This window comes from Diceros bicornis, chromosome 1 (assembly GCF_020826845.1).
Source record: "Diceros bicornis minor isolate mBicDic1 chromosome 1, mDicBic1.mat.cur, whole genome shotgun sequence".
NCBI classification, from domain to species: domain Eukaryota; kingdom Metazoa; phylum Chordata; class Mammalia; order Perissodactyla; family Rhinocerotidae; genus Diceros; species Diceros bicornis.
The window spans coordinates 6,384,980-6,408,135 of record NC_080740.1 but is presented as its reverse complement, the minus strand read 5'-3'; the positions used below and the strand labels follow the sequence as shown (position 1 = coordinate 6,408,135).

Below are 23,156 nucleotides of genomic sequence, written 5' to 3'. Positions count from 1 at the left end.
TTTCAGATCACCTAATTTAGTCTGAATTTCTTAGTCACCTACCTAGCACTGTGTGAGGCCCTTAAAGGAAGGAGGAGTCAGGCTGGAGGAGACACTGAAAGCTGCTTGGGATGACAAGTGTGGTGAGACAACACTTGCCCAAGAGCAGGGCTGTGTGACACAGCCAGTAAGTGCAGCTGGTGCCCTGAAGGACAGACGGCCACTGTGAAGGGGACATTCAGCAGGAGGAGCTGGACTCCTAAATCTGCCTTTGGATATAGATGTGGAAATTGGGGGCCAGGACTAAAAAGGGTGCTTAGAAGCTGAGCCTTCTAGAGTGGATGCCCCATGGGGGCAGTGTGTGCCATGTCACAGGAGGGACAAGGGGCCAAGTGCTGGGACTTTAATCACCCAGACAGACCTTACGGGGAATAGGGAGCCAGTGGAGGTTTTTTAAGATGGAAATAAGTGACTCAAATGGCATCTTAGGAAGACAAATCTGGCAGGATGGATGGGGAGAGGAGGAGTGGCTTTAACTCAGTAATTTTGAAGAAAGTGAGAGTTCTTCAAGAGGAAGAAGAAAGATGGATCTAAGATCATCATGAAACCGTATTTTTTCCTCTACATGCTGCTAACCAAAATGGGATGCTAAAGGTCAAGATTTCCTCAGGGAATCAAATGACGTTCACACTTGAGGAGCCCTATTCTCCCCTGGGGAAATGGCAGTCACAAAGGCCAGGCCAGCCTCATGGCCCTGCTGATGAGTTGGAGGTGACAATCTCACTCCAGAGGGACAGCCAAGGGAGCCAGTTCATGACTGAGAACACGTGTGGGCTGTTTGTGCAAGACAAGCAGAGATGCCTCACCTAGGTTTGTGACTCAATGTTGCTAGAACCTTAGGAAAAGGCAAAACTCCCCAGGCTACCATTGATATTTCCAGAATCGAAGGTCAAGGGCACTGCCAGCAAGACTAGCCAGGAAGTGTGCTTTGGGCCAGAGATGAGTTCAACCACAAGAGGGGAAGCTCTTCTACACAGCCCACCCCTGAGGGGACGGCGCCTACTCTGCTCTGCACCATTGAACCAGGAGGAATGCAGACGGCAGCCCAGAAAGTAAATCGAAACGCTGGCTCACCTTCAGCAGCTGCATAAGGAGGAAATTCGCTCTGAACACAATGAGGCAAAGTTTTTCTCCTTTCCTTTTTATGGAAAGACACTTGTTTTGTGTTTTCTTGGAAACCAAATGTTACCATCCCCTCTTCTTTGTAAGTTTATAAATAGCAGTTAATATTGTCCAGAAAGAACTTGTGAAAGGTCTTTTTTCCTAGCAGTTTCCCCTCCCGCTCCAACAGAAGCTGATGAGTGGAGAGCCCCACAGGGCCTCTGTCAACCATTAGCTTCCGCCTCTGCAGGGCCTGCTCTGGGCCTGACTTTGCGTCATCCCCTGGCACAGACTCCTGCGCGGATCTCCTGCACTGAAGGGCCCTTCCCGGCCACCAGAGGCTGCTAGTCACTATTAAAGCCTAGGACCCTGAAGCCCCCAATAGTTTTGATTAGATATTTTAAAGGTGCTACATTTTTAATGCCACTTTAAGTTCCTAACCCAGAAAACAACTTTGGAGCCACTGCTTAAACAATGCCCTCTGAGTGTGAACTGAGTCATCAGGAGATAAGGCAATGCGCACAGGAGCACAAGCCCACACCCCAAGGGCCTGCCAGTTGTCGTTAGGCTGTTGTAGCCCGTGCAGGCCCTCCGCTCACCCAAGAGGCTGAGTGTCCACAGCCAGGAAGTCCCCGAGCACAGGCACTGAGGTTCTCGGGCCCAGAGAAGAAACACAGCCATGGCGTGGGTGAGGATCTGCTCTCTGACTGCTCGGAAGCAAAAAGCTGCCCTGCCTGAGCCTGGCCCGCTGGCACAGCCCACAGCCCCAGGGCAGCAGCTCCTGGGGGCTCAGGTCCCCTTGTGGCCTCCTGTCACTGGGCTCCTCTGGGGGGAACACTGTCCCTTCACCACCACTGTGCTATCCAGGGATATGATCTGGATATACCCCTTACCTGGAATGCTTACCCAGAGCATCATGCTTCTGCGGCTAAAGGGGGCAGCCGGTCTGCCGCCTCGCCAGGGCCCCACAGTGCGAGAGGGAGAAACAAGATGTGGCATTTCAGCCCTGTAGAGCCACAAGGACGATGAATTATTGACAGTGATTTTTTAAAAAAAATAGATATTCTCATGGCCTAAAGGATGCTGGGTGAATTTTTCAAATTTAAGTTGAAACAGAAAACTAAATAAATCCCATCCACATCATTTCTTCCCCTACGAGATCTCACAGCCATGAAACATTAACGTGGAAAAGAAATGGAAAAGAAAAATACTGTCATCTGAAACGGATAACAGGGCTTGGGATGGAGACCATGGAATTAATTGTTGCTGCATGTGTCCCAACTCTCACCGTCTTCAGGAAGTAAAGTGCCTTCAGGCCAGGCCTTGCAGATAGGGGAGCTCTCGTGCCCGGAACCGATCCGAGGGAGATAGACAGCTGCGCAGGACACCACCCGCCACTCGGAGAGCGCCCCTTGCGCCAGGCTCTGTGTGAGGAGCTTGCTGAGACAGGCAGGGTCCCCATCCTCACGTGCTCACAGAGCCAGCAGGAACAGTGGCTTTTCCCACTCAGCCTTCTCTTGGGCCGGTGCCTCTTCTAGAAGCCCTTCCTGCCGACTTGCTGGACCTCGGAGTCCGTGTTATGCTCCACTCTCCCTAGTCCAGACACGGCCTGGGGACAAGCACACACAGGAGCTACTACTGTGACCCAAACTCTGTAGCTTCTCTCCCCCTGGGTGCGAACAGTCACTCAACAGACATTTTCTGTGTGCCCTCTGTGGGCCAGGGCCAGGAGGGAGACACAAAGATGATGAAGACCTGGTCCCACCCCTGGCGTTCCACAGTGGCCTGGCCCTCCCTGCAAGAATTATACACAGGCCATCCTTCTGTTCGCCTGCCCCTCCACAGTTCTTTGGTCAAACCACACCTCTGTCTCCCTATAAGATGTCCAGCAGGAAACTTCTCCAGGCTAACCTAATCAATCACACCAGACCCAAACCCCTCAGAGGCTTCTCTCTCCAGCCTGGTGGTTCTGGACCTTGACAGTACACTGGAATCCCCTGGGGAGCCCTTAGAAATCCTCATGGCCAGCCTGTACCCCAGACCCATTCCATCCAAGCCCCTGGGGCCTAGGCATCACTGTATCTTTTTTTTTTTTTTTAAACTCTCCAGATAATTCCACATGGAGCCAGGGCTGAGAACCACTGCGTTAGCCTCTCACGTTCCTCGCCTTTCAGCACAAGTGCTTACGGGCGCTGCTGGTCCCCGGTGCCAGTGGGTAGAAGGAAACATTCCTCCCATGGGGACTGCCTTGGTAGAACAGGTCCAGTGTTCCTTAGGGATCACAACCTGCTTGTTAGGAAACTGCCTTTTACTTTCTTTGTAACTGTAGGGCCAGTGCTCTGTAATTAGGCACCTAAATGCATCTGACAGTCCTAATGAGCTGAAACCGTCTCAAAAACCCCTACTAGACTCCCAGCCCCCTGAGAGAGGGCAGCACCTGTGGTTTCTCTGCATCGTACCGTAGTTCTGGTTCATACTCAGAATGAAAGAACTCACCAGGCACCTGTGGAATGAATGGCACCAGCTGACACCCAGTCCGGTCGCTTCCTTCCCTCTTACCCCCACGTACATATGTCACACCCGTTCAGCCTCCCATTCCACAGCAATCTTGTTTGATTAAGATAATAAGGGAAAGTGTCATTTAACTCGCTCATTACAATGGGATTTTGGGTTTAGGGATGGGATAGTCATGAGGAAGATGAGTAAATGCACGCTTTCTTCAGCATCCTGGAGCCAGACCCTGAAATCCCAACCAGAAATTCAGCCTTCAGTAAACCAGAGCAAGAAGCTGACTGCAAGAGTCAGATTTCTCCAAAATGGGGCAGAGGAAATTTAATGGAGAATGCTCCAAATTCTTCCTCCTCCTCACTTCTTTTCCAGCAACGGCACTGGAGGAGATCATATGTTTTGGAATTTTGTTCTTAGAAATTATTTAAATGAGGCACCACATAAGTGAAGGCCAAAAGCTTGAATACTATCCTCAGAGATGAGCAGTGCTCTGACTACAGTTGAAACAAAAGATCCTTTAGGCCAAGGGGCTGGTGCCACTATGGCTGGATTGTAAGTTTTGATAGGCTGCATACCTCCAAAATATGATGGAAAGATGAACTTGGAAATGCTACAGTTAGAACTGACAACACTCAAAGTACATTACTGCGTGCTTAATGAGCACCAGATCCGGCATGAGGAGCTCCAGTGACCTTCACAAGCAGCAGAGGTCCCTGGCTCCAGCTTTTCCCAAGAGAGGCCCAAGCCTCCTCCTTCGCTACCTCACCCTCTTAGCATTACACGGACCCCCAAATAGCCCTGCTGTAACTTCCTTTCATGGTGCGTCAAATGCACACATAAACTTGATTTCATTGGTAGCTGGAGGTTGGATTGGGGCAGGGAGCACATGGCATAATTTACTTCCATCCACACGCCCACCAGAATGGCTCTGGACCCTGAAGCACCTAGAGGAGGGTTCAGACTGCCAGAGGAAGCCAGGCAAAAGCAAGTGCGTAGCTGAGAGTCTGAGCCCCAACTCTGCCCGCAGCTCAATACCCCCTACTCTACACCACACTGAGGGGTCCAGCCAAGCCTGATCATTCTTGCTTCTGCTGCCTCTGGTTATCTTTTCGCTTCTGCATGAGATTCTTCTCCCCACAAGGATAACTCCTATCCCACCTCGGTCAACACCCCCTCCATGAAGTTGTCCCCCAGCTTCCCAAGTCAGGGCAGCCTTTCTTTCCCATGACTGCTCACAATATGTACCTGTATTTCCTTTATAACCATATCGCCAACTACTTCAGGGTTTGAATGCTGGTTCCACCACATATCACCTATTTGAAACCTGGACAGGCTTCTTAACGACTCCAAGCCTCAGTTTCCTCATTTGTAAAATGGGGATCAGAGTGTCTACCTCTGAGAGTTGTGCTGAGCATTACAAGAGTTAATATACGAAAAGCATGTGCAGAGTAAGGGATGCAAAGTGTTCAATACATCTTATTGTGTATTGATACATCTTATTATGATTATTAAAGTACAGGAGCCTCGACCAGCTCCACTCACATTTACTGAGGTCAGTAGCATCAGTGGGAGATGGGGATGTAGGGCACTGGGACATGATGCTGCCCTCGATGAGCTGGGTCTGGTGTGGGAGTGCTAAATGCACTCTGTAGGTGAGAGGAGGAGAGAGTGGTCAGGGGGAAAGCACAGAAGAGAACTATGACCTGGGTCAGGCAAGCAGGAGTTCTCCAGGAGGACAGGAGGAAGGAGGAGCAGGCCAGCCAGAGGGAGCAGTAGGCATGATGCCCAAAGGCGTGAAGACGTCTGCTGTGTTTAGGGGACTACGAAGAGCATGGTGTGGCCAGGGCCAAGCGGCCGTGAATGAGGCAGAGAGTAGGCAGAGGCAGGATCACAGAGCGCTCTGTCTGCTCCTAAAAGACATCTAACAATTGTTTTCTAAACGATGACGAGCCACTGGTAAGTCCTTTAGAATGAGGACTGTGGACAGGATGGCGTGCTGGTATAGATTTAACCACTAGCTTGCTGAAAAATGCATAGATATCCATACCTATGTTGATTATAAATTTTACTCATAAAAAGCACAAGTCAGTAAACTATGGCCCAGGGGTTTTGTAAATATAATTTTATTATAGCGTAGCCTTGTCAATTCATTTACATATCATCTATGGCTGCTTTCCTGCTACAATGGCAGAGTAGAGTAGTGGCGACAGAGACTGTAGGGCCTAAAATATTTACTATCTGGCCCTTTAAGAAAAAAAATGCCAACTTGATATAAAGGATGCGTAGCACACAATTTCTAAATATTACTAAAATATGAAATATCCTTTATGATAAATTCTATATAGCCATTGATTCTCACAAAATGCTTTTGTTGACTTTATGTGGAACTCTTGTATGAGCAGCCTATCTATGGCTGCAGCTGATGAATGAGTGGAGTTTCGACATGAATGTGAGGTGATATTTTCACTTACATTAAGCGATAAAAGTAAAATAACAGATGTGTATGTCACTGATGTGAGCAACTTCTTTGTTGAATCATATAGCAGTTTTTGAATACTGGAGGGATATTTCTTCAATTTTTTGTGCCATTCTCAACGAAACTGCTGCAGACTTGCACATTTAAAATTAATCTGTATTATTAACATTTTCTCCATCACTTTCATAAGTCTAGAAAATCAAAGAAAAAATAAGACCTGGGGATTTTTAGAGTTAAGGCAGTGACATAGGAGGCTCCTGAACTCACCTCCTCCCACAGACATGCTGAATCTACAACTACATATGAATCAGTTCCCTCTGGAAGAAAGCCAGAAACCAGCTGAGCGACTCCTATACATCAAGCGAATGAGAAAAAAACCTCATTAAAGCAGGTAGGAGAGGCTGAGAAACAATCCTGCCATAAATCTCACCCCTGGCCAGGTAACACACAAGTTGGGAGGGAACCCATAACTCTCAGCTTCTCCCTGAGGAGCAAAGGGTTTGGACCCCACATCTGGCACTTTTTAGACTTCTAAGACTTCTGCCTGAGAGACAGACCCCAAATCATCTTTGAAAATCAATGGGGCTTGTGTCCACAGACCCACAAGGCTGTAGGGAACTAATAGACAGTTCTTAAAAGGCTCACACAGACTCACTGTGGCTAACCTCCAAGGCCCAGTGCAGAGAGAGCAAACTGAAATTCACCCAATCTTTCTGTGAAAGAGGCCTATTTGCTTATCTTAAAAGCTTTGGCCTGAGGGGCAGGCTTCCAATGTAACACACATGTAGGGGCTGACTGCAATACTCTCCAGAGACTGGGAGGCTGGCAGATGCCATCTTTGTGCTCTCCCTCTGCCCTGCTCCATGTCACTGTTATCTATCTCCCAAAGAGGAGCTTGTGCACGTGTATGGCATCCTGGTTTTTGTGGCTGCTGCCCAGGGGACACTTCTTGATCACCTGGCTCTGGTGGCCAGTGGAGCTTAGCTTGCAGGTCTCACAGGACTGTAAAAAACAAAGAACCAGTTCTTAACAGGCTATCCTCCCAGAGCACAAAGCAGAGGCAGCAGAGAGAAATGCCCATCTCCCAGTCCTAGCCTGTAAGAGATATATTTGCATACTCTAAAGCTGGACCTGAGGGTCCAGCTTCCAATCAGCCTACATCTAGATTCTGAGATCCTAGGTCCTGAGGTCCTGTGATCCTTCCCTGTGGGACACTGACAGGTCTTGACACACCCTCAACTACTGGGAACCATTAAGAACAAAGTATGTTCCTTGGACAATCACAAAGGTATGAGAGACAACCAAGAGATAGGGCAAGGTGGAACAATAAGGTTCATCTCCTACATGAGACCACTCCATCAAGACTGAAAGAAGTGGCTGTTTTATCTAATGCATAGAAACCAACATAGACAGTCAAGCAAAATGAAGAAAAAAAAAAAAAGAGTACGTTTCAAATGAAAGAACAAGATAAAACCTCAGAAAAAGATCTTAATTAAATGGACATAAGTGATTTACCCAACAAAGAGTTCAAAATAACAGTCATAAATATGATCACCAAGGTCGAACAATGCTTGAGCAAAGTGAGAGTTTCAACAAAAAGATCAAGAATATAAAAAAGTACTAAACAGAAATCATAGAGCTGAAGAATACAATAACCAAACTGAAAAAAATTCAGTAGCGGGGTTCAACAGCAGACTAGATGAAGTGGAAGAAAGAATCAGTGAACTTGAAGAAATGGCAGTGGAATTCATCCACTCAGAGCAGCAAAGAAAAAAAGAATGAAAAAAAGTGAAGATAGCTTAAGGGACTTATGGGATAACATCAAGCAGACCAATATTCACATTATAGGGATCCCAGAAGGAGAAGAGAGAGAGGGGGGCAGAAAATCTATTTGAAGAAATAATGGCTGAAAACTTCCCTAACTTAGGGAAGGAAACAGACATCCATATCCAGGAAGGCTAAAGAGTTCCAAATAAGATGAATCAAAACAGACCCACACACATTATAATTAAATTTTCAAAAGTTAAAGACAACGAGAGAATCTTAAAAGAGAAAAACAATTTGTTATGTACAAGGGAATCCCTATAAGACTATCAGCAGAAACTTTACATGCCAACAAGGGAGTGGCATGATATATTCAAAGTGCTGAAAGAAAAAAACGGTCAACCAAGAATCCTCTACCTGCCAAAGTTGCCCTTCAGAATTGATGGAGACATAAAGAGTTTTCCACACAAGCAAAAGCTAAAGAAGTTCATCCCCACTAGACCTGCCTTACCAGATATGTTAAAGGGACTTATTTAAGAAGAAACAAAAAGGTGCTAATTAGTAACAGGAAAACATATGAAGGTATAAATCTTACTGTTAAAGGTAAACATACAGTAAAATACAAAATAATGTAAAAGTGGTGGGTTGATCACTTATAAAGCTAGTATGAAGGCTGAAAGACAAAAGTAATAAAAATAACTAACACTACAATAATTTGTTAATGGACACACAAGATAAAAAGATGCAAATTACGACATCAAAAACATAAAATGTGGGAGGAGGGAGTAAAAATGTAGAGCTTTAGAATGCATTCGAACTCAAGTTGTTATGTAAGCCTCATGGTTACCACAAGGCAATAACCTACAGTAGATACACAAAAGATAAAGAGAAAGGAATATAAGCATACCACTACAGAAAAGCACCAAATCACAAAAGAAGAGAATAAGAAAGGAAGAAAGGAATGAAGGAAATACAAAATAGCCAGCAGACAATTAACAAAATGGCAGTAAATCCATACCTATCAATAATTACTTTAAAAGTAAATGGACTAAATTCTCCAATCAAAAGAAATAGAGTGGCTGAATGGATAAAAAAACAAGAGCCAACTGTATGCTGCCTACAAGAGACTCACTTCAGCTTTAAGGATGCACATAGACTCCAAGTGAAGGGATGGAAAAAGACATTCCACGCAAGTGGAAACCAAAAGAAAGTTGGGGTAGCTATACCTATATCAGACAAAACAGACTTTAAGACAAAGACTATAATAAGAGACAAAGAAGGTAATTATATGATGAAAAAGGGGTCAATCCAACAACAGGATATAACATTTGTAAATATTTATGCACTCAACATAGGAGCACCTAAATATAAAAAGCAAATATTAACAGACCTACAGGGAGAAATAGACAGCAATACAATAATAGTCGAGGACTTAATACCTCACTTTCATCAAAGGATAGACCATCCAGACAGAAAATCAATAAGGAAACACTGGACTTAAATGACACATTAGACCAGATGGACTTAACAGACATTTACAGAACATTCCATCCAAAAGCAGCAGAATCACATTCTTCTGAAGCACACATGGAACATTCTCCAGGAGAGATTATATATCAGGCCACAACACAAATCCTAATAAATTTAAGAATACTGAAATCATATGACACATTTTTTCCAACCACAATGGTATGAAACTAGAAATCAATTATAAGAAGAAAACTGGAAAATTTACCAATATGTGGAGATTAAACAACATGCCCTTGAACAACCAATGGGTCAAATAAAAAAAAAAGTATTTAAAAATATCTTGAGACAAATGAAAATATAACATACCAAAACTTATGAGATGCAGCAAAAGCACTTCTAAGAGAGAATTTCATAGCAATAAACACCTACATTAAGAAACAAGAAAGATCTCAAATAAACAACCTAACTTACACTTCAAGGAACTAGAAAAAGAACAAACTAAGCCCAAAGTTAGTAGAAGGAACGAAATAAAGATCAGAGCAAAAGTAAATGAAATAGAGACTAAAAAGAAAACAGAAAAGATCAATGAAACTAACAGCTGTTTTTTTTAAAAGATAAACAAAATAAACCTTTAACCAGACTCACCAAGAAAATAAGAGGACTCAAATAAATAAAATAAGAAATGAAAGAGGAGACATTACAACTGATACTAGAGAAATACAAAGGATCATAAGAGACTATTATGAACAGTTATATGCCTATTGGCTGAACAATCTAGACAGAACAACCTAGAAGAAGTGGATAAATTCCTAGAAACATAGAACCTACCAAGACTGAATCATGAAGAAATAGAAAATCTGTACCGGCCAATTACTAGCAAGGAGATTGAATCAGTAATGATAAACTTCTCAACAAAGTAAAGCCCAGGACCAGACAGTTTCACTGGTGAATTCTAGCAAACATTTAAAGAAGAATTAATGCCAATCCTTCTCAAACTCTTCCAAAAAATTGAAGAAGAGAGAAAGAACACTCATAAACTCATTTTACAAGGCCAGCATTACCCTGATACCAAAGCCAGACAGGGACACTACAAGAAAAGAGAACTGCAGACCAACATCCCTGATGAACATAGATCCAAAAATCCTCAACAAAACATTAGCAAACCGAATTCAACAGCATATTAAAAGGATCATACACCATGATCAAGTGGGATTTATCCCTGGGATGCAAGGATGGTTCAACATTTGCAAATCAATGTGATACACCACACTAACAAAATGAAAGATAAAAATCATATGATCATCTCAATAGATGCAGAAAAAGCATCTGACAAAATTCAACATCCATTCATGACAAAAAAACTCTCAACAACTTTTCATGAAGGTGGTGTCGAAGGGAAAGAAGGAAGCCCCTGTCCCTCCCAAAGCTGAAGCCAAAGCAAAGGCTTTGAAGGCCAAGAAAGCAGTGCTGAAAGGAATCCACAGCCAGAAAAAAAAAGAAGCTCCACACATCACCCATCTTTCAGTAGCCCAAGACACTGCGACTCCGAAGGCAGCCCAAATATACTTGGAAAAGCACCTCCACGAGAAACAAGCTTGATCATTATGTCACCCAGTGCCCCCTGACCACCAAGACACCTATGAAGAAGATAGAAGACAACACAACAGTGTTCTTTGTGGATGTCAAGGCCAACAAGCACCCGATCAAACAGGCCGTGAAGAAGCTCTATGACATTGACATGGCCAAGGTCAACACCTTGATCAAGCCTGATGGAGAGAAGAAGGCATATGTTTGACTGGCTCCAGACTATGATGCTTTGGATGTTGCCAACAAAATTGGGATCATCTAAGCTGAGCCCAGCCGGCTAATTCTAAACATAAATTTTTTCACCAAAACAAAAAACTCTTAAAGTGGGTATAGAGGGAATATACTTTAATATAATATGTGCCATTTATGACAGGTGCACAGCTAATATCATCATCAATGGTAAAAAACTGAAAGCTTTTCCTCTATGATTGGGAACATGACAAGCATGTCCACTCCCACCACTTTTATTCAATCTTAGTACTGGAACTCCCAGCCAGAGCAATAAGGCAAGGGAAAAAAAATAAAAGGCATCCCAATTGTCAAGAAAGAAGTAAAACTGTCTCTATTTGAAGATGACATAATCTCATATATAGAAAACCCTAAAGACTCCACCAAAAAACTGTTGGAACTGATAAACAAATTCAGTAAAGTTGCAGGATACAAAATCAATATACAAAAATCAGTTGCATTTCTATACACTAATGACAAACTATTAGAAAGAAATTTAGAAAACAATCTCATTTACAATAGTATCAAGAAGAATGAAAATAACTAGGAATAAATTTAACAAAGGAAGAGAAAGAACTATACACTGAAAACTAAAGAAATTGAGGAAGACACAAATATATAGAAAGATATACCAAGCTCACAAATTAGAAGAATTAATAGTTAAAATCCCCACACTACCCAAAGCAATCTACAGATTCAATGCAATCTCTATCAAAATTCCAGTGGCACTTTTCACAGAATAGAACAACCAATCCTAAAATTTGTATGGAACCATAAAAGATCCTGAATAGCCAAAGCAATCTTGAGAAAGAAGAACAAAGCTGGAAGCATCACATTTCCTAATTTTAAACTATATTACAAAGGTATAGTATTCAAAACAGCATGGTTTTGGCATAAAAACAGGCACACATAGATCAATGGGAACAGAATAGAGAGCCCCAAAATAAACCCATGAACATATGATCAATTAATGTACGACAAAGAAGCCAAGAATATACAGTGGGGAAAGGACAGTCTCTTTAATAAATGATGTTGGGAAAACTGGACAGCCACATGCACAAGAATGAAACTGGACCACTATCTTACACCATACACAAAAATCAACTCAAAAAGGATTAAAGACTTGAGTGTAACACTTGAAACCATAAAACTCCTAGAAGAAAACATAGGAGATAAGCTCCTTGACATTGGTCTTGGTGATGACTTTTTTGATTTGACACCAAAAGCAAAGGCCACAAAAGCAAAAATAAATAAATGGGACCACGTCCAACTACAAAGCTTTTGCACAGCAAAGGAAACCATCAACAAAATGAAAAGGCAACCTACCAAATGGGAGAAAATATTTGCAAACCATATATCTGATAAGGAGTTAATACCTAAAAACACATTCAGAACTCATACAACCCAAGAGCAAAAAAACAAACAACCTAATTAAAAAATGGGCAGAGGATATGAATAAACATTTTTCCAAAGCAGACATACAGATGGCCAAAAGGTATATGAAAAGGTGATGAACATCACTGATCATCAGGGAAATGCAAATCAAAACCACAATGAGATATCATCTCACTGTTAGAATGGCTATTATCAAAAAGACAAGAAATAACAAGTGTTGGCGAGGATGTGGAGGAAAGAGAACCCTTGTGCACTGTTGGTGGGAATGTAAACTGGTGAAGCCACTGTGGAAAACAGTATGGAGATGCCTCAAAAAATTAAAAATAGAACTACCATATGATCTAGCAATTCCACTTCTGGGCATTTAACTGAAGGAAATGAAATCACTATCTCAAAGCGATATCTGCACCCCCCATGTTCACTGTAGTATTATTTACAATAGCCAAGACATGGAAACAACTTATGTGTCCATGGATGGATGAATGGATAAAGACAATGTGGTGTGTGTGTGTCTATATATATATATAATGGAATATTATTCAGCCATAGAAAAGAAGGAAATCCTGCCATTTGTGACAACGTGGATGGACCTCTAGGGCATTATGCTAAGTGAAATAAGTCAGACAAAAAAAGAAAAATACTCTCTCACTTGTATGTAGAATCTAAAACAAAAAAAAAAAACAAACAAGCTCATAGATACAGAGAACAGATTGGTGGTTGCCAGAGGCAGGGGGGTGGGGGTGGGCAAAATGGGTGCAGGTGGTCAAAAGATACAAACTTCCAGTTTTAAGATAGATAAGTTCTAGGGATGGAATGTACAGCATAGTCACTATAGGTAACAATGCCATATTACATATTTGAAAGTTGCTAAGAGAGTAGATCTTAAAAGTTCTCATCATAAGAAAAATAAATTGTAACTGTGTGGTGATGGATGTTAACTAAACTTATTGTGGAGACCATCTTGCAATGTACACAAATATCAAATCATTATGTTGTACACTTAAAACTAATACCATGTTATATGTCAATTATATCTCAATTAAAAAAAAATCTGAGCCAACGCAGATATATTGCGATCTAGATTAAATCACAAATGTGGATTAAAAAATTTTGGTTTTTACCCACATAAACCATCTTTCCTGATCATATTTTCCTATAATGAATTTCTCAGTTCAGAATTTGCCATGTGTTTATGATGTTATAGAATAAAACAAAATAGCTAACATATACATAAATATAAATTAAACATTGTTTGGAGGGGGAGGGGTTGTCAGTTTATTGTCTGTATTCATTAGAATGGTATTAAGAAGAAAACTTAAAATAATAAGCTAAATAGGTTTTGTTTAAAAAAGAAAAGTCCTGATTTGTAGCATTTGCTGATGTCCTTGGTCTAAAAATACTCCCAGCATGGCTGTTTGAAGCTCCCAACATGATGTCGCCAAATGTGGAACTGGGAAGACGAGCGCGGCAGCACAACTTTCTATGGTGTTTCCACCACAAAGATAAAACAAATGTAAATAAACCTCAAGAGCAGAGTAAAACGTAGTAACACACTTAAGTGATGGACTTTGAGTACTTACTACCTATTTAAAAAATTTAATTGCATACTTCTATAACTTCATTTTTAATAATGGTTGGTTTAACAACCGGCTCACAAAATTCCAGAAAATTTAACAATCAGCTCTCTGGAGCCTGTGTGAGCTGGTGCCAGCACACCACTACCTGGGGGCAGGGAGAGCAGTCAGGAGGCGAGTGCAGAACAACGAGAGGTCATAAGGGGATGAAATGAGGTGGGAGTGGGTGGAGAACAGGGCATGAAGTCAAGAGCCATTAGGAAGACACAATCTCCAGAGTGCAGTGGCTTCCAGGGACTCAGGAAAGCAAGGATGCTGAAGGTGGTTTCCGGGTTTAGGGCAGGGGTGACTGAGTGGATGGGGGGTCCCATTAGCCAAGCCAAGGAATTCAGCAAGAGCAGATGTGGGAGAAACATGGTGACCTCGGCCTCATCCATCCTGGTGTCTTCCATTGGGCCAAAGTTCCCGGAAGCAATGGACACTCACTGAATGGAAGAATGAGTGCTCAGCTTAGGCTGATCCCATGCCCGAAGTGAAAGGTTCTCCTCAATGTGAAGTGAATGAATTCCTTCTGTGGAGTCAGCCATCAACTGTTGCTTTGAAACAAGAAAAGTTTCTGGGGCCGGCCCATTGGCATAGTGGTTAAGTTCATGCACTCCGCTTCGGCGGCCTGGGGTTCATGGGTTCGCGTCCCAGGCATGGGCCTACATGCTGTGCTTCAAGCCATGCTGTGGCGGCATCCCACATATAAAATAGAGGAAGATTTGCACAGATGTTAGCTCAGGGCCAATCTTCCTCACCAAAAAAAAGAAAGAAAGAAAGAAAAAAATTTCCAGATAGTGTTAACACCCACAAATTGCATAAAAATTGGTAAATAAGTAAAACTTGAACATGTCAGGTCTAATGTAATGTGAAAGTGTCAATTAGTCTCCACAGTGAGCAGAATCTTGCAATAGTCTGAATGACACAAATCATATAAAAATGCAGCTTTTAGAATTTTAGTTAAATTTAGGGGAAAAATCCCTCCTCCCCAAAGGCCTGCACAGTGTTTCCCCTTTAAATCAAAGTTGTCTTAAATGTGTCAGAGATAAAGAGATAACATTAATTTTTATGAAATAACCCAACTCTGTTTACTGTTTATTACCAAACGTATCCTACTTTTCTTAAGTCACGTTAATTTTTCTTCCTGTTTAGGCCTCCAGTATTGAGGCTCCACTAGGTGGGGCTCCCCCCAGAGCAGGTTATTACTGGTGAGCAGGCATGGAAGCCTTCCCACAGAGGGAAACCTGATTTCCAGCTCAGATTTACAGTTCTTTCTGTGTTTCCCATCCTCCACCTCATACCTGTCCCCACCTTGAGCTAAGCGCCTTATAAATACCTACAGACGTGGCAGAGGACAGGATGAAAGACCGGGGAGGGCACAGGAACCCCATCACCACGTGGGGCAGACAACCCCAGGCCTCATGCCCTGATGGTCACAAGGGGCCGAGCTTCTCCGCCAGGGTGAAGGGCATGTGTGTCTACCTGAAACAAGGCAGCCTCCTCCCCGACCGTGCTCAGTGAAGATGCACATGCCCAGAATGTTCTCAGTTTACCTCCCCCTTGTCAGCCAGGTGCCTCTCTCTCAGCTTCAGACCCCAGGGGCTTCAGGAAGCCTGTCGTGACCAGCTGTGGCAGCCACCACCAACGCCAGGCATGAAGTTGTGTCTCTCTCTCCTCTGAGCCAAGACTTTCCCACATGCGGAATCCTAGCCCTGAATTCTCAGTGTCCCCGCCTGTCCCCGTCCCTGCTGTGAGCTCCTACGTGTCTGTTCCCTCAGATACTCAGCAGGTACTCCACTCACGTCTGCTCAAGGTTTCGCTGTCCACATGCGGTTTCTCAGGAAAAAATGCAGTTTTGCAATATTGGAGGCCTTTCTTTAAACAGCGTCATGTAAATATGTACTAAAGCTAAATGGAAAAATTGTGTTTACTTAGTGGCTTTACCAAATATATCAACAAATATTTGGGGCACCTCCTGTGAGTAAAGTACATATGTACATCAGGGGACTATATCGATGACATAAGAGACAGTTCTAATGTGAACAGCCACATCCAGCGATAACCAAGGTCACACTTTCAGTCACAAAGTCCTTTTTCTCCAACTTCCTTTTAAGAAGTCACGCTTGGACATGCGCCTTGGGAGAACATGGCAAATATTCTCTGCACCAGCACGTGGGACATATTGGCTACATACAGACCAAAACTCCACATGTAATGATAACTTGAGACTAGACAGAAACTGCATCTCTCAATTCTTATGCCTTCCAAACGTTATTGCGTTAGTGAGTAAAAATCAGTATTCAAAACAACTTCCTGATGTCTACTGGGCACACATAGCGGGCTCCCTGCCCCGGGGTGAGAACTGACCCGAAGCAGTGTCTGATTAACGGTCCAACGGGTGACGCAGGAAAGAAGTGTCGCCATCACCTCCCCATGGGGGAGACACAGCGGGCAGGTTCAGGAAGATTTCTTGGAAGGAGGAGAAGCTGAGTTCAGTCCTGAAGGACAAGGAAGTTGCGAATGGTCCATACCATTCAAAAACACGTGACAGATCCCAAATATTGGGAATTCAGGACAAATGAAAACTTGTTTTTATCACTAGGGATCAGCAATGAAGAGAAACCAGGAAGTGATCCTACATGCCTCTCTCTCTTCGTCCCCTGCACCAGCCACCCTCTTCTCAGTTTCATGGAGAAGGCCACGAGCTACTGGACTGTCTTAGTACCGAGGACCCTGTTCTGCCACACGCTAGAGGAGAAGTCCAGAAATCATGACAAGGCCTATCAGCCAAGCCACTTGCCAGGAAGGAAAGGATCAGGGGGAATGAGACCTTGGCAAATGTGGGGAGAGCAGAGGCCCAGGGGCAGCGAAGGGCAAGGACACACAGAGGCCAGGCTGGGGGTGGGGACTGGAGTGGGCCAGGGGGCAGTGAGTGGGAACCTGTCAGAGGACAGGGCATCCTGGGCTCCTGCTGTCCACCCACGAGCTCTAGACAGTGAGAGTGAACTTCTGCTGCAGTGTGAGAACTAACGCCAGGTGCTCCCACATCTCCCTCAACAAAAATGTTCCCTAAGGTCTGCTTAAGAGCCCATCAGTGTCCTCCCGCCAGGGCGAAAGCACTCCTAGGGGCCTGGGGAAGGGCTTCCAGCCTCCTCCCCTGGGAGCTCAGTAAGTCTGCAGCTGACTCACCGGCAGAAACTAGACTATGTGCACAGCTAGGTGGCATCCTCCACGGCCTGTGAAAGGGCACGGAGGGCTGGACTCATGGTAGGATCTGGCAGGGGAGGGAAGGGCCAGACCAGCTCTGTCCAACAGAAGTATCGTGTGAGCCACAAATGCAAACCACATGCATAATTTAAAATTTTCTAGTAGCCACATTAAAAAGTAAAAAGAAACAGGCGAAATTAGTTTTACTTATATTTCAAGCACAATATGTGCAAGATTTTATCATTTCAACAAGTAATCAATATGAGACCGACATATTTTTTATGAGATAATTTACATTCTTTTTCACACTAAGTCTCTGAAATGTAGCATGTGGTCTACACTGAGAGCACATCTCGACATGACGAGCCACACTTAGTCTGGATGTGCAGGTCCAGGGCACAGGCCGGGCATGAGAGTGGAGCAGGGCTGGGGGGTCCTCCGCAAGGCAAGGTCCTGAGCAGCTGGGTCAGGGTCCTCATTCTCAGGAGGGGAGGCTGGGCGGCCAGCAGTGAAAACAATCTTTTCTGACTACATTTAACCCAGAACAGACTCTGCTCATGAACCAAGGATCCGAGTTTACACTGTCCAAGTCATTGAAGCCATTCATCTTGTCCAGTAGCTGTGAAACTTCAGAGCGAATCAGAATCACCTGGAGGCTTGTTAAAACAGATTGCACAGGCCCACCCTGGGAGTTTCCGATTCTGTAGGCCTGACTTTGCAATTCTAACAAATTCCTGGGGCTGCCGCTGCCTCAGGGAACCACACTTGGAGAACCACTGATCCAGTCTAAACTCTGGCCAATGAGTGGCCTCCCTAGACAGCTTTTCCTACTGAGTGCACAAGCTACTTCTACTTTATTACCTCCCACGGTGGTGAACTCACTACCTACCAAGACTACCAACTTTGGTCAATTCTAATAATTCTTTCCTATATTGAGCCTAATCTGATTCCTTAAAACTTTCCATGCTTTTGCCTTCAGGGCCCAGTCCCTCCTTCTCCACACGAAGCCTTCACAAAACTGAAGACATGTTCTTTCCCCCTTCTCACTCCCTGGCTCTCCATACCCTTTGTTTCTTGTTTCAGGCACTTCTGACAAGCTTAGTCTTATGCATTTTTATTATAGTAAAGTTCTATTTTTTTCCTAATCTTTATAACAATTTCAAGGGTAAATAGCTTACTATAAAACAAAATGAAGGAACCCCAAAAAGTTTATCTCAAAGCAAGATTTCATCATTGCAAACTGGGCCAACTCAGCCCCCATTTCTGCCTCTACTATTCCCAAATAAGGTATATATGTGAAGTGCTTTCGAAGCAGTGACCCCAAATGTCTGTCCCTAGCCTGACATCAGGCTGTGACAACGCTTACATCAGTCTGCAGTGGATGAAACGAGTTTCCACTAAGCCAAACTTATTCCAGTTAAATAGCTATTCTTCATTCAGAGATCATGTCCTTCCCATTTTTCCCATGGTGGGGGCAGCCTTCCTGTCATGAAATGAGGGTGAGGAGGTGAACGAATTCCAAAGGCAGGAACCTGTTTCTAGCTCTAGAAAGCCCTGTGCAAAATCCAGGTCAGACTGGTCTCCCTCTGCTCTCAACCAGCCTCTCTCTTGGAACCTTGATTGGCCAGAAGGCTTCCTCTAGGCCTGGCCATGGGCCTTCCCCTGCTGTAACCCGGGGAACAAGGGAATCTTTTCTGGAGCCGCTCACTGGTGGGCTGTGCTCCCCGACTACACAAGAAAACCACTTCCTCTTACTGGACATGAGATATCCGCGCCTCCCTGAGGCTTCTCCCTGGCCCATGTGTCGTCCCTCCATGGGCAGAGGGACAGGTGACCACATCCGACAGACACCACCCCACTAGCTGCAGCCCTGCTCTCTCGCCTGCTGGCTTCCCATACACTCTCCCCGGGTTCCAAGCCTGCCACTGGCTCGCTGGCTTCTGGGAGTGCAGTGCTCCCGTATTCTCATGGCCAAGGTGTGGAGGAGGCGGCGAGAATGAGGGGCACACTGTGATTGGACTGGGGGTGGGCACTGCGGGGGTGGCAGTGGTGAGGCCCCTCAGGAGGAGCTGGGGTACAGTCGGGATGCTGGAAGCTCCTTTCCCTGGGCGAGGCCGCCTCCTGGACCTGGCAGCAGACCCCTGACATTCCACTCTGAGTCTTGCCTTTGTGTTTGGGTTTGGAGCTCAGGGAAAGGCAGGAGCCTCAGGGGAATGAGGTCCTCACGTCTGCACTGTATAAAGGGGTTAAGACAGGCTCTGAACCAGGTGCAGGGGTTGGCATGAAGGCAAAGGGCGCCCGAAGACGCCCTTTGCACACACGGAGGGGAACCTCTGGGGGGCCCGGGCAGACTGCCCCTGGCCTAAGAAGGTGGGAAACCCAAGAAAGAAAATCATCTTCCAGACCAGGGGTCGGCAAACTTTTTGTGTAAAGGGCCAGACAGTAAGCATTTCAGGCTTTGCAGGCCATACGGTCTCTGTCATAACTACTTGCCTCTGCCGTCACAGGCTGAAAGCAGACACAGGCGCGACAGAACAACGGAGGGTGGCTGTGTTGCAACAAAACTTTACTTACAAACAGGCCACGTTTGGCCTATGGGTTGTAGTGTGTTGCCCCCTGTCGTGGATGACACCTGAAAACACCCTAGCCGGGCTCCAGGGGCCCTGTGTTTGTGCTTCTCCAGCGCTCGGTTCTCCTGCCCCGCACTCTGCTCTAGAAATGTATCCTGTCTCTCCGTCTGTGGCCCCTATGGCTTCTGGGGTGGAGACTTTATGTCCCTGGCGCCAGCACAGAACAGGTGTTCAATACATATTTGGGGAGAAAGTGTGTCATGGTGGAGGGGGAGACGATGTCTACAGCAGACAAGCCTCACGGAGCATTTCCAGCCTCGTGGCAAAAAGCTACAGGGTTCACATGGGAAACAGATCTTTGCTGATGACAAGCACTGCCAGAAGACAGCAGCCTGGCCAACAATTCCATTCCTTGTGAAAATGCAAACCCACGGGTGGACTCTGACGTCAGGCTAAACCCCAGAGAGCTGCGCCGCCAGAACCCCTGTAGACAGGCTGCTCCCGCCCTCTGGGGACCCCTTCCCGTCACAGGCCCATCACCATTCCCTTCAGCCTCCTGCAATGAGGAGAAAAAACACTGTGGCTAGTCAGAGATATAAAAATTCTTTGTTACTGGAAAACCTAAGTGTCTCTCCAGGCCTGTGCAGCACCATTAGGTGACGTCAATGGCTCTGGGCATCCGAGCTCTGCACTTCCACTCTTCTTAGAACAGCAGCTAATTCACGGCAGTAAAGACATTCCTATTTAGAGCCTCAGAAAAGGAGAGGTAGCCCCTCGATTCTGCATCCCTAAGTCCTGTGCGAAGGGCTTGCCTGCTTTCCCTGTGAAGCGGGAAAAGTTTACAGGGGACATTTGATTCCACTCAAGCTAAGCAACAGCTTGAGGGCCTACTGCGCGCCAGGCAGCATGGGCACACAAAGGCAAGTATAGCCCCGTGACCCCACCGGAGAGGAGAGGGCAGTTAGGCACACAACAGTCATGATAACGGTGGGGGTGACACACAGCAAAGAAGGGGGGCTTGAGGAGGGACATGGGACTTGATGTTTCTTGGGCTGGACCATGAAGGACTGGTAGAATTTGGGCACACGGAGTTGCAGGGAGACGGGCCCCACTATTAAGTGACAAAGAGGAAGGAGGAGGATCAAGGCTAGGTTGCCGTGGGGAAGGCTGTGCTTGATTTGGGACTTGAACGGTACTTGGCTCATTTCTGGCATGAGCATGGCTGAGCCCAAGTGGGCCTGCGTCTGCACGCGGCTGCACAGCTCACCCAGGCTGGCCTGCACTGCTCGGGCTCAGCAGCGTGTCTCTGAAGAGCCACCAGGGTTTCCTGCGCCTCTCTCTCTGCCCATGTCACCTCTCACGTAGACCTCATTATTCCTCCTGGGGTATCTAAACTTTGCGGTTGAGAGAATTTTTTTTCCTATGAAAGTCATTTCCCTTCCTTTCCCAGAGGTCTCCAAGGACTTGACTCCCTGTGTGACTTTACGGTATTAGGTGAAAATGTCCTGATTTCAGATGAAATTCTCAGTGATGAAGGAGGCATTTTATGTCGAACTAAATCTTATGAAAAAGCACATAACTGCTCTGGCTATTCTAGAATATTTTGCTATAATAGCCAAATCAATTTTGAGAAAGAAAAACAAAGCTGGAGGCATCACACTTCCTAATTTCAAACTATCTTACAAAGCTACAGTAATCAAACCAGTATGATATTGGCATAAAAACAGACACATAGATCAATGGAACAGAATAGAGAGCCCACACATATATGGTCAATTAATATACGACAAAGGAGCCAAAGATATACAATGGGGAAAGGACAGTCTCTTCAACAAATGGTGTTGGGAAAACTGGACAGCCACATGCAAAAAAATGAAACTGTACCACTATCTTACACCATACACAAAAATCAACTCAATATGAATTAAAGACTTGAATGCAAGACCTGAAACCATAAAACTCCTAGAAGAAAACATAGGGGAAAAGCTCCTTGACATTGGTATTGGCAATGATTTTTTGGATTTGACACCAAAAGGCAATAAAGCAAAAATAAACACGCGGAACTACATCAAATAAAAAGCGTCTGCACAGCAAAGGAAGCATCAACAAAATGAAAAGGCAACCTACTGAATGGGAGAAGATATTTGCAAATTATATATCTGATAAGGGGTTAATATCCAAAATATACAAAGAACTCATACAACTCAATAGCAAAAAAACCCAATTAAAAAACGGGCAGAGGATCTGAACAGACATTTTTCCAAAGAAGACACACAAATGGCCAACAGGTACACGAAAGGTGCTCAACATCACTAATCATCAGAGAGATGCAAATCAAAACCACAATGAGATGTCACCTCACACCTGTCAGAATGGCTATTATCAAAAAGAAAAGAAATAACAAGTGTTGGCAAGGATGTGGAGAAAAGGGAACCCTTGGGAACTGCTGGTGGGAATGTAAATTGGTGTAGCCACTATAGAAAACAGTACAGAGCTTCCCTCTAAAATTAAAACTAGAACTACCATATGATCCAGCAATTCCACTTCTGGGTATTTATCCAAAGGAAACAAAAACACCAACTCAAAAAGATATATGCACCCCCGTGTTCATTGTAACATTATTCACAATAGTCAAGACATGGAAACAACCTAAATGTCCATTGATGGATGAACAGATAAAGAAGATGTGGTATGTGTGTATATACATACATATATATATATATGTATGTATATACACACACACACAATGGAATATTGTTCAGCCATAAAAAAGAATGAAATCTTGCCATATGCGATAACATGGATGGACTTGAGGGTATCATGCTAAGTGAAATAAGTCAGAGAAAGACAAATACTTTATGATATCACTTATGTGGAATCTAAAAAAATAAAAAACAAAATACCAGACTCATAGATAACAGAGCAGATTGGTGGTTGCCAGAGTAGGGTGGTGGGGAGTGGGTGAAAGGGGTGAAGAGAGTCAAAAGGTGCAAACTTCCAGTTATAAGATAAGTCATGGGGATATAATATGGTGACTACAGTTAACAATACTGTCCTGCATATTTGAAAGTTGCTAAGAGAGTATGTTTTAAAAGTTCTCATCAAAAGAAAAAAAAATTTGTAACTGCATGGTGATGAATGTTAACTAGACTTATTACAGTGATTTCTCAATATATACAAATACTGAATCATTAT

At 44.4% G+C, this 23,156-nt stretch overlaps 1 protein-coding gene and 1 pseudogene across 7 annotated transcripts in view; one reads left to right on the top strand and one right to left on the bottom strand.

The window, feature by feature from the left end:
- The window catches only part of PDE8B (phosphodiesterase 8B), a 203,781-nt gene that overhangs the window by 48,015 nt on the left and 132,610 nt on the right, over positions 1 to 23,156 (bottom strand). The window lies entirely within an intron of this gene.
- LOC131410406 (large ribosomal subunit protein uL23-like) lies at positions 10,733 to 11,207 on the top strand (annotated as a pseudogene).